Source organism: Leguminivora glycinivorella, chromosome 15 (assembly GCF_023078275.1).
Source record: "Leguminivora glycinivorella isolate SPB_JAAS2020 chromosome 15, LegGlyc_1.1, whole genome shotgun sequence".
Lineage (NCBI taxonomy): Eukaryota > Metazoa > Arthropoda > Insecta > Lepidoptera > Tortricidae > Leguminivora > Leguminivora glycinivorella.
In genome coordinates, this window is record NC_062985.1 from 10818499 (window position 1) to 10831250 (window position 12752).

Genomic DNA, 12752 nt, shown 5'->3' on the forward strand with positions numbered 1-12752 from the left:
ATTCAAACATTTTATGTAAATATGATTTCGTCAGTATTTAAGAAACAAATACGTACTTGAATCTTTATTAGATAAAAAGGTAGAAAGAGCGTTGGTACTAGCATAGCGCCATACACAGTTACTAATACGAGTAGGACAGTAGGTACCTACGTTTCTAGTTCAAACGAATCTTTTTTTTATTGTGATGGATTGGGTGTATTCTAGAGAAAACATATAAAATGAACACTTAAATTAACGCTTTTGCAATTATTGTTACACAATCTACTATTGCGCGTATGAGAGTAATATATTTATAATGATTTTTTGTGTCTTCAATACTGACTAATGTGGTGTCATGACGTGGTATTGTTATACTAAAACCTACTTACAGTTAATAGTACCTATTAGATTTACAACAACTTACATTGTACGAAGTCGATTATAGTAACGTTGTACATGTACAACCCTGCGTGACCTTGCGCAGTAGTAACGACCGCGCCGCCGCTGCCGGAGATTAACTACTGATATATCCTTATACTGTGATAATACTAATTCTAAGTTCGAACCAAACTAAGTATAAATATCAATGAAATACTTATTTCGTAAAATCCTTTTCCCCTCACTAGCTCGAAAACACGTGTTTTGTCCTTTAATACCAGCGGGTAATAACGCATTTTATCCACTAGTGGGTAAAGTAATTTGACCTTGAATAAAGTCAAATTAACTGCGTTAAAATTGATAAAAGTAGGTGAATCTAGTAATAAAGAAAGATTTACCACCTGTGGAACTACTGGAAGCCAGTGATAAAGACATTTTTTGCGTTGTAGTTTCCTCGCTATAGTGAGGGAAAAAGTTTTACAAACAAACAAATAACTATTTTTAATCGAAGAATTTGTAATATGCTTTCCAAGCCTTCCATCCGAAATTCTAATGATTGGTCTACTTATTAACACATACAGAACCTTCAAGCATGTCAAATATCCTCAATCTTACTGTTAGTGAACATCATCAGACCTTTTAGCACAACTTGCCTTGTCGCGCGCGAGTCCATACATCAAGCGCGACTTCGAGTATCGCGCGACAAGGCAAGTTATGCTAGAGGGGCAGTTGCTAATGAAACAATGCACCAAAAGTATCTGACGTGTGTGTGTGTGGTACTTTTCTAAACAAATACAGATAAATCTGTAAGTACAGATTTTGTATCTACACATCATCCTCCTTGCGTTATCCCGGCATTTGCCACGGCTCATGGGAGCCTGGGGTCCGCTTTGACAACTAATCCCAAGTTTTTACGAAAGCGACTGCCATCTGACCTTCCAACCCGGAGGGTAACAAGACCTTATTGGAATTAGTCCGGTTAACTCACGATGTTTTCCTTCACCGAAAAGCGACTGGCAAATATCAAATCGCACATAAGTTCTGAAAAACTCATTGGTTCGAGCCGGGGTTCGAACCCGCGACCTCCGGAACGAAAGTCGCACGCACTTACCGCTAGGCCACCAGCACTTCAATTTTCAATTTTTGTGTCTACACATATCTTTTTTGTATAGCAGTTACAGAATGGTAGTTTACTTGTGAAGCGATATAAACTGATCCGCTACTTTTGATTCTGACTGTACATTAGATATCAGTTTATGACTCATTGTCAACATGACAGAACGTAAAATCAACCTTGCAGAATTTATCAACCAGTCGGCATGATACCTTTTGAAGTTTGACACTGGGTGAGTGTGACATATTTCTCTTCCACGAAAGTAAGTTACGCGGTAAGCATAAGTTTCGCAGACTTCAGCAATTATATGTGTGCTGCGGCAAGTACCTATTAGCCATACAACATAAAAAAAACCGGTCAAGAGCGTGTAGGGCCACGCTCAGTTTAGGGTTCCGTAGTTTTCCGAATTTTCTCAAAAACTACTGAACCTATCAAGTTTAAAATAATTTTCCTAGAAAATCTTTATAAAGTTCTACTTTTGTGAGTTTTTTCATATTTTTTAAACATACATATATGGTGTAGTTTTTTTTTTCCTTTAGGAGCGATTATTTTCGAAAATATAAATATTACCAAAAAACGATTATAGTAGACCCTTATTCATTTTTAAATACCTATCCAACAATATATCACACGTTGGGGTTGGAATGAAAAAAAAATCAATCCCCACTTTACATGTAGGGGGGACCCTAACAATAGTATTTTATGCAACAGGCGTTTAAAGGAGGTCAAAAAAGACGAGTGGCGTGGGTAACAATTTGAGGCGAAGCCGAAAATTGTTATTAAGACGCCACGAGTATTTTTTGACTCAGTTAAACACCGTTGCATACAATACTTTTTCTACGATCATGCACTTACTTTTGAATAGTTTTCTAGAATAACTATCGCGAAATTCGCACAGTTTCCTATAAGTATTTTGACTTGTCCTCTGCAATGTTTCTGCACTCACCCTGTCGATCGCACTCACCGCGCCGCCGCCCGCCCCCGGCCGGTGCCCCGCGGCCCGCTATATCTCTTAAAGGCTACCTAACAATGCTGTAAGAGCTATATCGTATGCGTGAGTGCGCGGGGCGCCGGCCGGGGGCGGGCATCTTTTATGTAGGGTTTTAACGATCTATGCACGACACGGTAAATGACGAATAACAACACGGGAGTAGAAAAAACATTTTTTTCCACTTTTTATTTTACTACTTTGTCGGCGTGATTGATATACATCTTGATACCAAATTTCAGCTTTCTAGTGCTAACGGTCACTGAGATTGATTATCCGCGGACGGACGGACGGACATACAGACATGGCAAAACTATAAGGGTTCCTAGTTGACTACGGAACCCTAAAAATGAAATATACTCGCAGCCTTGCGCCACGTATACTGGAACTAATAGGTCCAGTCCAGCCACTCGATTTTGATATCGGTGCACAGTTATTTTTACCCGTGGACCATTGAGGCCCGCCCTATTATTCAATTAATAGACATATCTACCGTTCGAATGTTCACACTTTAACCTTTACGATAAAGAGAGCAAACTCAATAACACTACGGCGACGGAGATTGCCTCGAAATAGGACAACTGGGAATGCTAAGAGGGACTCGTGTGTACATAAATTAATAGTAGACTTTACGTCGCAGCAATAGGGTTGGCGACTGCAGTGCACTTGGCTTCCCGGTTGTGAGTTTAACAGCATCAAATTGACTGATTCAAAACCTTCAGCCGTAGGGTTAAGGTCGACGGGTTGTGCATTGCGGTTAGTGGTCCTCGATCCTTGTGTATATATAGTCGCCATCTGATATATAGGAACGGGCAAAATGCTCACAAATATTAGAACTCGCCTCTATCACCAAAGAGTTAAAGTGCGTGTTTTAATGTTTCTGAGCACTTTGCCCGTTCCGATATATCAGTTCGAGACTGTACCAAAACCATGGTGACCAATTGTAGATTCTATGACATGGAAGTAGGGTCGTTGAATGGTCAGTTGCATTTGCGTTGCAGTACTCAAGTTTGTCCAGGGACACGATCGGAGCAATTATTTTCTCAAGCATTCACTTGGCGTACAGCTATGGGACACAATATTAAGGATACGACTGTAAATGATGGAGTGTTTAGATGAAGCAAATAATGTTATATATGTACTTAAGATTTCTCTACTGGCCCGGTCATGTGGAGAGGATGGGAGAGGATCGTTCGGCCAAACGCAGTGGCAGAGAAACGTCCAGTCAAAAGGCCCAGCTACCGATGGATCGATGGGATCCAGAAAGACCTCCAAGCGACTGAATGGCATCAGATCACACAGGACAGGAGCGAATGATGAAGTCTTGCATCGGAGGCCAAGACCCTCTTTTCGGGTCGCTGATCCAGCAAAGTAAGCAATTAAGAATTAACATTGAGATAATAACGCCATCTCTCCAGCCGGCCTAACACTACTATGTGTGGTGTGGTCGGGAGGCTAGTCTTGCGCCGATGCAAGTCCTCAGGGTTGGCTAGGGTTGTAAACCTTGAAATGTAGATGTCACTGGTGATGCATGACTACGTTACGGTGACGTAGTCGTGCATCACAGTCGCAATGGTTAAATTCGCAGTCATGGACGGATGGTCGGCTGGCGCAATTGGTAACGCATTGGACCGGCAATCCAAGGATGTGGGTTCGAGTCCCACGTTGGCCAGAGTCGATCACTGTTGATTTTTTCATTGCGATTGATGTCTGCATTTTATAATTTGCGATTTGTAAAGTGGTACGTTCCACAATAAAAAAGGAAAAATCCATGTTTATATTTAAAAACATATGGATTATTATTAACATTAAGCAATTAAGATTCCAGATAGACATATTTTTTTAGTCAATGTCAATGCCCCAGACAGTGTAGGTGTAAGTCAATACGGGCAAAAATCGTGGGGGTCAATAAATATTTTCCTCATAAGCTATCAATATTATGTAAGTAATCCGTTAGGAGACTTGTATTAACGATTTCTAATTTGAACAATAATAGTCAGAATAAATTATACCTAAATCAATTAGAATCCCTGTCGGTAGCTCCGTACAATCTCCTCTGTCATTAGTCATCTCAGCAGTCTCAGAATTCACTTTATTTTTCATATCGTTTTTCACACAATCAATCGTTGTTTGGGTTTACCACCAGAGCATAAAAGGCTTACCCCTCCCTCTCTGTCCGTCAACATTCATTGCTAACATTCTTTTGCCTATATGGGCTTCATCCCTCCTCATTGCATGCCCGTAGCAGGCTAACCATACTACTACTCACACACACCATCAGAAGTAGGTACCTTACCTATACATATAAGATCAATATACTAAAAGACAATGCAAGTAAAAATAGAATCGTATAAAGTATCGAGTAACTCTTGGTTCCGGGATAATCTTTTAACTTCGAGTCCTCAAACTTCGTCGAAACGATAACATTGTTCCGAGATTGAAATCCCTTGTTATAACGTCCCTACGATTGTTCTTAAACTGGGTTGCCATTTAATTAAGCTGAACTTGTTGAAACAAACTTCGAGGTTTTGTAAATTTTCTAAATTGAGTTTTTATTTTGGTGCGTTTTCTCTTTCAATTAATGAGGGTATTCCGAATCGTTTTCTTGGCCAGGTGGCGACACTGAGGCACCAGATCTCTTTGTGAGCAAACTTTAAAATCCACCAATCATCATTATCGACATTTATTTGTTTGGTGGATTTTGACGTTTGCTGTCAGAAAGACCTGACGCCCAAGTAGGTATCGCCGCCTGGCGAAAAAAAAAACGATTCAGAAAACCCTCATAGTAAAAAGGATTCCTGTAGACGTAGGGAATGTTTTGATCATTTTGACTTTTTTTACAAGCTAATAATAGCAATAGCTATTATGTAAACCTAGAATGGTTATCAGGTAAATTAGGACGTGGAAACTTACTTACAAGTTACCTACAACTTTTCAAGTTTTCAACACTTAAATTAAAAAATGCGAGATTTCATTCAAACCTGACCAAATCGATAAAGTAACTTTTTTATTAAGAGTAGGTAGATTTACACTCGCTTCATTTTCACCCAGTTTCATTCTCAAGTGGACGACGTAAATTAAACGCGGGATAAAATTTAATTAACGCTCAAGTATTTGTACAAGACGTTGGAACTGGACTTAACTCAAAACGGTAAAATGTAATGAAACTCTCTACCATTTGTATACAGGCTGTCCCAAGACTATGAGACATGAAGGGAAAGATAGGATCTTTTACTAAAATAAATAATATAAAAATATTTTCTTCATCTGGGAATCTAACCAACTTAAATGTGAAAAAATTACCCATATTTTTATGATTCTAATTGAAAAAATGGACGAATTCATATTAAGGAACACAATATTTTAAATGAAAAAAGCAACCTTTTGAAAGCAAATGTTGGAATACTTTGAGTTAGTGATGTGCAAGTTGCGGAAACTTTCCAAAAAAATCTGAAATTTCTTGAAAAATTCATGGAAGTTTCCATCCATACAATTTTCCAGACAAAGTATGGAAAGTTTCCGAAGATTTCCTATGTGAAATTTTCAATCTACGATATTTAACGTTATTTTCCGTCATGTCTCATACTCTTGGGACATCCTGTGTACACAGATATTTAATACAGCTATTAAATACTTTCATTACTTTATGACTTTTAAAGTTTTGTCTCTAACAAAAGGTCTGTCGTCTTTCAGACTTGACTTTCATTATGGCATAAAACAAATTCACCTATTTAAATTATTATATGTCAAAATTACAATTAGTAATCATTAGCGTTTCTACCTGTAGGCCTAGCACATGATTGCCGCGGGAGTATGTCGCCGCGAGATAGATCACACGTCTCCTTCTAACTGTATTAATGACATAAGGTAGTCTATCTCGCGGCGACATACTCCCGCGGCAATCATGTGCTAGGCCTACTGTAAGTGTGAACGAGATAGATGCGCGAATGATAAGATTATCGTTCATAGTTATATTATTTAAATGTCAACATATAAGTTTTAACGTATGTAGGTTCTACTTCTACGGTACTACCTATCACAAGTAAGCAACGTGTGTTACGTGTGGAAGCTACGACAGTATACAATTCATAGACCATGCTTGCCTGCCAGGGCCCTAACCAAGATACCAAATCTAAAAAGAAATCAGTTCTATCTTGTCTTTTATTTAATCCCAGAGTTTAATTAGCATGCCTAAATACACACAGCCACCTTTATTGGAATCTTTATACGCAGTATTCACCCGAAGCTCTCCATTTCAGCGCCAATCCCGAAACGAAAGCTCGTTTGCATAATATAAGACAGGCCTAGTATCGGGACTAAACGCAAACAAATGGTTCCCTCAAGTTAAGTCGACAATTTGCCGGGTCACCAGACCCAAGATAAATTTGAGAACAGACCCTTCCGAATACACAATCTTGGGCTTTATTCTTTTATGTCACTAAATAATAAATGAATGTTTTCGATCATCCAGCCGATAATGATTTCCCAAATGTAAACGGTTTCCATTTACTCGGGAGCGGTCCATTATCTCGGCTTTTCACCTCACACTCGCGGCTTTATTCTATTTGTACGTTAAGATAATGCAGGCCACATAATATCTTAAATCCACTTACGTTGCGTTGGTGTCGTGCCAAAATGGAGGAGTTCCAAACAATACTTAATCAATAAAATGCAAAGTCCTGCCAATTTAAAGCGAGACTGCCAAATCTGAAGGTTCGGAAGTTGGCTTTGGATAAAGTTAAGACGAACGCGGCTGCAGTTGTTTTTGACGGTCTGCAACTCGCAATTTGGTCGGGTGACTTAAAAACTTTCGCTGGGAAATATATTTAAAGATCGGGAAATCTTAATTTTACTCCAGTAAAGCGAAGACGGTCAAAAAACAACGGGGGATCAGGGTTAAAATTATCTACCTTACTTGTTTTAAATAGCTTACTTGGGAAAGTACTTCCTTATGGTATGAAGTATAAGTACCCACGAATAGAATACAAACATATTATTTAGAATACGTTTGTTCAATTGAACCCCGGAAAATATGTTTTAGAAAATCATAAACCACAGTGAAAGAATAATTAAATGTGTACTTGCCACAACATCCCAAATTACACAGCGGCTTTTCTATAATATAAGTATTCCAGCCTCAAGGCTACAAGAGCCACCGGTAGGGACGTTTTAAGAGCCTTTCCCTACAGTCTGGTCCAATATCGGATGTCGGATTATATTGGATAAATTTAGCTGTCAGATGTCATCGAAGCAAAAAGACTTGCTGTAATGTTCTCATGTTACACGTGAAACATTTTATGAAGAATAAATAAATATAAAAAGACAGTATTTAAAGGCGTAGGCGTATCCAATAACCAATATATAAACTAACGCTAAACGGAGGCAGACATATCAAATGAAACTGCTCAAGTAGGTACATTGCCACACTTAATAAAGGGCTCGCATCACTATGAAACCTATCCCTGCAGACTCTCGACTCAACTTCTGGAGGAAAGGGCGCGGGTGGTGAAATTCTTAACCCGTCACCACACGGAAAATCTTATCGAACCGGATCGGACAGTGTATAAACACTCTTAAGGACGCCTACATAACTCTGGAAGTATCATTTGCGACTGCTCCAGCGCCTCAGGTATATTTATTACCTTCTTGCTCCACTTTTGCTGCCGATATAAATTTCAGAACTTTGGAAGATATTTTTTTAATCCGGTGCCAAAAGTTTACATTATGTTTAGATGATTACGAATGCTATCGAGTTTCTGGTTTTAATATTTGAAGGACTAATAAGTTTCAAAGAAGGCTTTTGTTTTTAGTACTTTTAGTTAGCAACGGAAATACCAAAGCGATCTGCCTCTAGTAGCTACATAACTCAAAGGGTATTTTTATGATAAGACAATAAAGCAGACGAACCGCTTCATTGTAAGCAAATGCGTTGGTAAACTTGGTAATGCACACAAGCAACACTAGAAGATACGAGTCTGCTTCTACTGGCCATTGGTCGATATTTTGCTCGTCGCTCATAAGACCGTATCGGTCCGGATACACCTCAGGCGACAGCTCATGTAAATTCAACCGCCTAGGCAAAGACAGGCTAAGGAACGTAAATGATTCTGAATTTGGCTAGGCCGGAAGATGTGCGACCTATAAATGAAAGATACCGAACACAAGATTTTTTTTTGGATAAAAAAGTAAAAGTGAATAAACGGGTGCTATAGATTGGACCTCAGTCGATCGTTTCGCACTCTCTGTTCATAATTTAAATATTAAAAGCTCTCAAAAAGCATAAATATTCCTTAAGCAACCAATCCCGAGCAATTAAGGAACGACAAATATTTCAAGCTAATTCAATAATAGCGAAACTCGCTCAACAACGAATTGAATTTAAAATTTTAATCGGTATCCGAGCTCCGCGTTTTAGTGATTATTCATTGTGTTGTCGATTCCTTTAGGGATGTCAGAGACAAGAAATTATAAGGAACGGTGTTAGAAGAATACACACAATACAAACTTTTGTACAAGAAGATGGTATTGGTAGTCTATACTATTACTTGCCTAAGTAACTAGCCTTTTTGGTTACTTTGACGTTTATGACTACAAATATTAAAACATCAGGTATGAGTCAACGTTCATTCCATCATGAGTAAAATATTGTAAATTTTTGACAAAAGAAGTGTGGGACGTAACCAAACTTATTGTTGTTTCCGAAATGCTTTCAAAGTAACCAAATGATTCTAACAAGATTGCGCAGAACTTGGCAAGCGCAGCGTTTTTAACCCCCGACGCAAAAACGAAGGGGTGTTATAAGTTTGACGTGTCTGTCTGTCTGTCCGTCTGTCTGTCTGTCTGTCTGTCTGTCTGTCTGTCTGTCTGTGGCATCGTAGCTCCCGAACGGATGAACCGATTTTGATTTAGTTTTTAGGGTTCCGTAGCCAAAATGGCAAAAACGGAACCCTTATAGTTTCGTCATGTCCGTCTGTCCGTCTGTCCGTCTGTCCGTCTGTCACAGCCGATTTACTCGGAAACTATAAGTACTACAGTGATGAAATTTGATGGGAATATGTGTTGTATGAACCGCTACAAAATTATGACACTAAATAGTAAAAAAAAGAATTGGGGGTGGGGCCCCCATACATGTAACTGAGGGATGAAAATTTTTTTTCGATGTACATACCCGTGTGGGGTATCAATGGAAAGGTCTTTTAAAATGATATAAAGTTTTCTAAAAAACATTTTTCTTAAAGTGAACGGTTTTTGAGATATCAGCTCTCAAAGTCGTAAAAAGTATGTCCCCCCCCTCTATTTTTATAACTACGGGGTATAAAATTCTAAAAAAAATAGAGGTGATGCATGCTAATTAACTCTTTCAACGATTTTTGGTTTGATCAAAGTATCTCTTATAGTTTTTGAGATAGGTTGATTTAACTGTAATTTTGGCAGGTGTATAAATTGACATAATAAGTTTATTATATTTGCTGCTACGGAACCCTTTGTGCGCGAGCCCGACTCGCACTTGGCCGGTTTTTTTTTGTCTGAAAGCTGAGTTAGTCGGGAGTGTTCTGAGCCATGTTTCATGAAAATCGGTCCACTATGTCGCGGTCGGGGGTTTTTTCAAAATTTTAATTTTGTGGTTAGGTTAGTTAGAAGTCTGAACTAACCAATGAGATAGCTAAAAGTTTCGGATTGGGCAGAGGATTGGCAGTCCTTAGAAGCAATGTCTCTGTTAATGCAATCGCGGCTAGTTGAGGCTCGTGTTTGTGCTCGGAAGATAAAGCCACGCCCCCCCCTTCCCTTCCTTCCCTGTGACGAGGGGGGAAACGGCGAACGTTTAAGCGAAAGACGATTGCCCCTACAAAAGCCTGTGGACAACTGGAGTTGTAATTCCAATCGTATAAGTCAGTGGACTGTTGGACCATACAGTTAGATTTGATGGTCTGGGAAAGAAAACCTTTAAAATTTTCGTCTATTAACTTTGTACCGACTTCCATCTTATCAGCCATTTATCGTCCACTGATGAGCATATGTCCACATCTTGAGCCAATTTCATCCAGAAGTGACCCGAAATGAATGTCGTCCATGTTACCCAACCAACTACGAAGGACGCTAGGCCCCGGCTTGAACCAGACAAACTTTAGTCATTGCAAAGACCAGGGAGATTCAAATGTACAATACAATACAATACAATACAAATACTCTTTATTGCACACCTCAATACACGAAACAACATAGCAAGTATAAACAACAACTTAAGAGGTAAAACAAATGCAAATGTACATAACATAAGAAAAGTAATTATTCAGATTAAAGTTGTGGAGTCTAACGAAAGAGTAAGAAAATTTTGTAACTTTATAAAATATATTTATTGAAAATATACGGACGGAAACGACTTACTTAGATTTGATAGATTTTGTTCGTCCATTGCAGCATAGTTTTGACGATTCTCAACTCAACAAAATATCTCGAGGCCACAACCAAAAATATAGTGGTTCGTCTTAGGCTTGCTACTTTTTTTGGCAACATCCATGGAGTTGTTCCTAATGCTCACCAAGCACATGCGAGTCTGATTGCAAAATCTGATATTCATAATCTTGTTAGGTTAGCACTTGGTAGGTAAGTTTTTGGTAGAGCAATTGCTGTTTATTGTATGTTTTTGATAAATTCGTCGTACGTTAACAGTTTTCTCCTAGAGCTACTAGCCGGAGGAAATAGCCTGACCAACACATGACTATTTTCAAGAGGGCGCTGTTGTTCTCCCGTACCTATGCGGTGACAGTTCAGAGTATCCTGATGAAAATAGTTGTAATGAAATTCCTGGTCATGCCTTAACTGGACTCGTCTGTACTGTGCCCATTCAACCAATAGGAATACTCGTATACGATCGACTGGCGGCGGGCGAATTCGAAAGAAAGCAGCATTTCATTCCGAACCTCATTGTTTGTGAACCTTGAACAATTGCTTTTTTAATATAAGATGTCCTCAACTATTTTTAGTGGGAATAGGTTTTTTAGCGAATATATATGTATAATAGCTTTGGTTTGTTAGCGAATACAAAATGCTAATTAGTATTTTTAAGTTAGTTTTACATGTACCGAGGTCTTTTGAATAAACATTTTATTCTAACTTTAGGGATTTATATGTATGTAAGTATACTGTACATATAAGTAAGCATAAGTAATATTTATGATAGTTTCACCTGTTGATTTGAAGATTTTGTAATTAAAAGAATAACTCAAAATTGCTAAACATATTAATATTAGTAGTAGTTTAAATATACCTAATAATGTGTTTCTTTCATGTGCAAAAGGACCCTGCTCTGATGGAATGACATATTTAGTAGTTTCAAAGTATGCTTTAATGCAGTGGTCCATCTGTCTTACCGCGCGGTCTTTAAAAATAGTGTGTAATATACTGCATGGTCGGCACCGTAGTAACAATGGACTTTTAGTTTAAATCTGGCCTTCCTCTAAAATCCCTTCGTTTGGCCCCAAAGTTTGCCCACCACTGTCTAATGACTAATCTGAGGCCCTCAACATGTGGTTGTTTCCGTATCTATTGTATGAAATTAACGCTTATGACTCACTCCCATTATGTTTCGTGCTATCCCATTTATGACCTCAATAGATGAGTAAGACGTTTCGTATTGTTCATATTTTAACCCATTGCTAATACTATTTCATGCCAAAAAGTTACCGAATATGGTTCACAACAATAAGTATTAGAACAATATGAATCATCGTCATATCGCCGTTAATCGCCCGCTGCTGAGCATAGGCCTCCCTTCGTGTACGCCACTTATCCCGGTCCTGGGCTAATCTCATCCAGAAGTGCCCCGCAGTTTTTCGAATGCCGTCCACCCATCGAGCCAACGGATGCCAGGCGCTTCCTACATCCGATATCGATAGCGGCCACCATTCGATCAACATTTGTATGATATGATTCATACAAATGTTGATGGTAAGCCTAATATCAAGAGCACGTCATAAGATTTTATACTAAAGTAAGGTAAACTTACGAGTACCTGACATGTACCAACAGAAAATATGTCTCATGTGTTTTGGGAGATGAGAGTTTTACTTTTGTTCATTGCAATTATTTAATGGTGACTATATCGAAATATCTATATCGTCTGGCTAATTTGTTGTGGATTTTTCCACCACTCAAGAACCTTTCTCATGAGTTATGCCCGGTTATAATGAAACCTTTGAACTATTAATAAAGTTTTCTTGTGTTACTTTGAGTTTCCCGGTATTCAGTCTAATTCTGAGCTTCCTTTCTTGGAACTACCTAGTAGGAATAATT

General features: G+C 38.6%; 1 protein-coding gene and 1 non-coding gene across 4 annotated transcripts in view; one reads left to right on the top strand and one right to left on the bottom strand.

The window, feature by feature from the left end:
• The window catches only part of LOC125234244 (furin-like protease 1), a 529066-nt gene that overhangs the window by 485085 nt on the left and 31229 nt on the right, over positions 1-12752 (bottom strand). The gene's annotated exons all lie outside the window — the stretch shown is intronic.
• Trnaa-ggc lies at positions 4060-4131 on the top strand. The gene has a single exon. It is a non-coding gene; the product is annotated as a tRNA-Ala (tRNA).